Raw genomic sequence first — 5006 nt, 5'->3', positions numbered from 1 at the left:
TCAGAGTGGGACAGCAGGCTGCTTGCCCCTGAAACACCCAGGGATAGGCCTGCTCTCTGGATGGGTCTGTGAACAGTGCTGAACACAGAGCCTGGTTGTTCATGAGTACATCCCCAAACCTCACCCTGTCAACAAAATGTGACTTTTAGTGTGTGGGACAGGAGAAATCTCTTCTTCAAAATCCAGTTATTGAGTTGGAGAGGTTCCCATATTAATCTCAAAGATGACCTTTTTTAAAGAAAGAAAAAAAAAAACATGGCCACAGGAATCAATGGTCTTGTCTTTTTTTTTTTTTTAAAGAAAGTGAAAGTCACTCAATTGTGTCCGACTCTTTGTGACCCCATGGACTATACAGTCCGTGGAATTCTCCAGGCCAGAATACTGGAGTGGGTAGCTGTTCCCTTCTCCAGGGGATCTTTCCCACCTAGGGATTGAACCCAGGTCTCCCGCATTGCAGGCAGATTCTTTACCAGCTAAGCCACCAGGGAAGCCCAAGGATACTGGAGTGGGGAGCCTATTCCTTCTCCAGTGGATCTTCCCAACCCAGGGATCAAACCGGGGTCTCCTGCATTGCAGGCGGATTCTTTACCAGCTGAGCTACCAGGGAAGCCCAAAGGGTCAGAAACAATTGCCAAAACCTGGGATTGAACCAGGGACTTTTAGATCTTCAGACTAATGCTCTCCCAATTGAGCTATTTCAGCCATTTGGCTGCTCTGGGTCTTAGTTGCAGCACGTAGGATCTCTTGGTTGCGGAATCTAGTTGGGAATTTCTTAGTTGTGGGCTCTAATTCCCCAACCAGGGATCAAACCCAGGCCCCCTGCATTGGGAATATAGAGTCTTTGCCACTGGACTGTGGGGGAAGTCCCCCGAAGATTATGTTTTTTAAAAGATGATGTTTTTTTTTAAAGTAGAAGCATAAGCTCTAACTTAAGCAATATGAGCTTCTTTTCTATTAATTTAGGAGAGAAAAGGAATTGGCCTTTGTACACCTTAACCTTCCCTGTTGCACCTGACATAGGATCCACTCTTTGGGCCTCAGCTTTCCCTTCTGTACAATGGGCACAATGATTCCCACCGTTTACTTCTGTTCTGACATTCTGTGTCCTCACTGAGGGGGGATGATGAAATGGACTGATCAGCACTATAACTGGGGTGAAGGAGATTTCTTTGAGCAAATGGTAAGGCTCCAATCTAACTGCGTCCTGAGGTGGGGGTTGCAGCTGCTACTGACCAGAAAGGAATCCAGTGAGAAGGAAGGGCCAGGGGCAGGACAGTCTGGCTGTCTCGAAGGACTCACCTATCAGTGTGTAATTAAATTTTCCCGACTTCTGTTGTTTTGGTCACCAGGGGTCTTTGCAAAGCCTTCATTACTTTCCAATAGTCTGATTTTCTTTTCTCCTTTTTTTTTTTCCCTGTTACCTTCAGACTTTGAAATTATCTCAGTGACTCAGCCATTTGACTTCTTATTAATTCCAGGATCCTGTGTCCTATCTGTCCATTTTCCTTCCTGTTTTTCAGAAGCCTGGCTTGTACTTTAACTCTTCCCAGCAGCCACAAATTAAGGCACCGTCAGTGACTGCCTGCTGCCTTCACCTCGAAAGTATTGTGGTCCTGGGTCACCTTCCACTCGTCACAGTTCCTGGGCTGAGAGTTCAAAGTCCCGTTTCCAGAGTGGAAAGAGAATTCCAAAGTTTCTGCATATCTTCTAAAACAAAATCCCAAACAAACAAAAACAAGATCCCAAATAAAGCAGATTAATTGAATATTACAAACTGTGACTAATAAGTTAAGTCGAAGAATTTCAAGGACGGAAAGGACTCCAGAGTTTGTCCACAGCTGTGCTTCTCTCCACCATATTATCTCCAAAAGTTGGCCACTGAACGTGTGCTTGGATGCCTCCCATGACGGAGTGCTCACTTCTTCAAAGGCAAGCAACTCCACCTTTAGACCTCTCCACTGGCCCTGGGTTTAATGCTTGGGTCCTCACAAAAGAAGCTCCTTCCCCCTCCTTCTGTAACAACCCTGCAGGTATTTAAGGACAGGTATAACCACTCTCTCTCCACCCCTATCACCACCTTGGGTTTTCTGTTCTCTGAGAAGCACCCAGCCCCAAAACCTTTAAGTGTGTCTTAAGAGGCTGATTCCAAATCACAGCTCCTGGAATTGCCTCTAGAATTGAGTAGCTGCCAGGGACGCTGATGATAATTGCTTAAGAGGCCACAGGGACACATTTCTTCCCCTCCCAGTCCTTGACTTTCTCAGGTTTCCTTGATCCGGTTTGTAACGATCTCATCCTGGTGAAATGCAAACATTTGTACTGTTTCACTGCCCCTGAGATACCTGCCTGGTCTCCACACCAGAGAAGGCCATAACCCTTTGTGATCACTTAGGAAGGTACCCAAGGGCTCCTGTGGCATTGGATATACAGATGTACAGATGGAGGGTGGAAGGATGCCTCTGGCACAGGGCATCACCAACCAGTGCCTTATGGGCCCAGCTCAACATTCCAGTGTTTTACTTGGCCCACCCAGTGCTTACAGACCAGGAAATTTCTCGTAAACATCTAGGTCTCTGCACAGAAAACAAACATCACTACCAAAGGGGAAGTGATGGGGGAGGGATAAATTGGGCATATAGGCTTAACAGATGCACACTGCCATATATAAAATACATGAACAACAAGAATTTATAGCACAGGAACTACAGGGCTTTCCTGCTGGCTCAGACATTAAAGAATCTGTCTGCAATGTGGGAGACCTGGGTTCAATCCCTGGGTTGGGGAGATCTTCTGTAGAAGGAATGGCAACCCACTCCAGTATTCTTGTCTGGAGAATTCCATGGACAGAGGAGCCTGGCAGGGTACAGTCCATGAGGTCACAAAGAGTCAGACCGGAACTGAGTGACTTTCACACTCACAAGAACTGTATTCAATATTTTGTCATAAACTATAATGGAAAAGAATAGAAATATATATATATATATATATATATATTCTTATAACTGAATTATTTTGCTGTAAACCTGAAGCTAACAAAATATTGTAAATCAACTATACTTCAATTTTTAAAAAATCTAGGTCTCTGGTTTCCCATAAAGCATGGGGAGTTCTATCTGGCCATCCTGAGTTTTGAGAGGGCAGGAGCTCTCCTATTCACCCCAGACCCCTTATTTTTTCTCTCTTTTAAAATCTTTCTTTTTTATATTTGTCTGCATTGGGTCTTAGCTGCAGCATGCAGGATCTTTTGTTGTGGCACGTAGACTCTCTAGTTGTGGTGCTTAGGCTTCAGTAGTTGTGGCACATGGGCTTAGCTACTCCTCAGCACGTGGGATCTTAGCTCACCAACCAGGGATCAAACCCACATCCCCTGCATTGCAAGGTGGATTCTTAACCACTGGACCACCAGGGAAGACCTGACCCCTCATTTCTTGACAGCCATACTCACTTCCCTTTCTGTCTAGTCTGTCATTTTGAGGATTTCCACTTGGTCACCAGCGTTGCCACCATGATGTGGTGCTGCCTGGGGAAGAGTTACTGCTTTGCCTCTACAAGGGGCTTTCCATGTGTATCCACCTCCCCGGTCATCGCTGGCCTTCTGTCTGCATCCCTACCTATATGAGTGTTGCCAGGTGTTTCCTGACCAGGTCAGGTGCCTTTGGTCCATCCTCTGGGTCTGGCATGTGAATCTGAGCAGATGTTCTGCTGAATAGTCAGTAGGGATGGGGAAGGAACCATGGATTATCAGGGTAATCTGAGCATGAATTAACCAGTTGTCCTGAGAAAGTGTGGTCACGTGCTTCCCTAGTGGAGGCCTGGGAATCTGCAGGGCTGCTGTTGAATCTTGTTCAGCACCATCTTTGGAAACAATTTGCTGTTGTTCTTTAGTCGCTAAGTTGTGTCCGACTCTTTCGAGACCCCATGGACTGTAGCCCGCTAAGCTCCTCTGTCCATGGGATTTCCCAAGCAAGAATACTAGAGCAGGTTGCTATTTCCTTCTCTAGGGGATCTTCCTGACCCACAGATCAAACTACATGTCCTGCACTGGCAGGCAGATTCTTTACCACTGAGCCACCAGGGAAGCCCTTGGAAACAATACATTTACCAAAAATGACTGTATGAACTTCCTAGAGCCGCTGTGACAACGTATCACAAGCTGGTGGCTTTAAACAAGTTCCGGAGGCTGGAAGTCTCAAATTGAGGTGTCTTCAGGGCCTTCTCCCCGTGAAAGCTCCAGGAAAGAATCCTCCTGTGCCTCGCAGCTTCCAGTGTTTGAAGGCAATCCTTGGAGTTACTTGGCTTGGAACCGTGTGGCTCCAATCTCTGCCTCCACTATCGTGTGGTTGTCTTCTCTTTGTGTGTGTCTGTGTTGGACTAGGGCCCACCCTAACAAACTCATGTTAAATGAATTACATCTACAAAGACCCTCATTCCAAATAATTGCAGATTCTGAGTACTTAGGGTTAGGACTTTAACATGTCTTCTTTGCAGGGGGGATACAATTCAACCCACAACACGTACCAAGATCTCTTCCACTTCTAGCCATTGCTGTTTTCCAAGCTGATGACTGAACGATATCCTCAAAGGCAAAGGCAATTGAAATGTTGCCATGAATGACCCAAGACTAACAGGGCTCAACAGCCTACATTGGTCCACCCAGAGGTCCATTAAGGGGAGGTGTGGATGCCAGATGCAGGGTTTCCTTCATCTCATTTAATCTGCATGCTGCTGTTCTGGCCAGGACACCTGAGCATGCGTGGTGCTAGGTAATGCACCAGCCTCTCTGGGCAGTCTGTGATTTGGTTCCAAAGCTCAGGACCCTGAGATTGTCATGTACTTTCTCCTCCCTGCATGCGTGCATGCTAAGTTGCTTCAGTCATGTGCAACTCTTTGCAACCCTATGGACTGTAGCCCACAAGGCTCCTCTGTCCATGGGATTCCCCAGTCAAGAATACTGGAGTGGGTTGCCCTGCCCTCCTCCAGGAGATCTTCCTCACCCAGGGATCAAA

At 46.6% G+C, this 5006-nt stretch overlaps 1 long non-coding RNA gene and 1 other non-coding gene across 2 annotated transcripts; one reads left to right on the top strand and one right to left on the bottom strand.

The window, feature by feature from the left end:
• Window positions 1-629: 629 nt before the first annotated feature.
• Window positions 630-702, bottom strand: TRNAF-GAA. The gene has a single exon. It is a non-coding gene; the product is annotated as a tRNA-Phe (tRNA).
• Window positions 703-1047: 345 nt separating this feature from the next.
• Window positions 1048-1768, top strand: LOC123330372. Its single transcript, XR_006546244.1, has 2 exons — window positions 1048-1180; window positions 1521-1768. It is a non-coding gene; the product is annotated as an uncharacterized LOC123330372 (long non-coding RNA).
• The last annotated feature ends 3238 nt before the right edge of the window (window positions 1769-5006 follow it).

This window comes from Bubalus bubalis, chromosome 18 (assembly GCF_019923935.1).
Source record: "Bubalus bubalis isolate 160015118507 breed Murrah chromosome 18, NDDB_SH_1, whole genome shotgun sequence".
NCBI lineage: Eukaryota > Metazoa > Chordata > Mammalia > Artiodactyla > Bovidae > Bubalus > Bubalus bubalis.
Note: the sequence above shows the minus strand (reverse complement) of the source record. Positions and strands in the feature narration are given on the sequence as shown.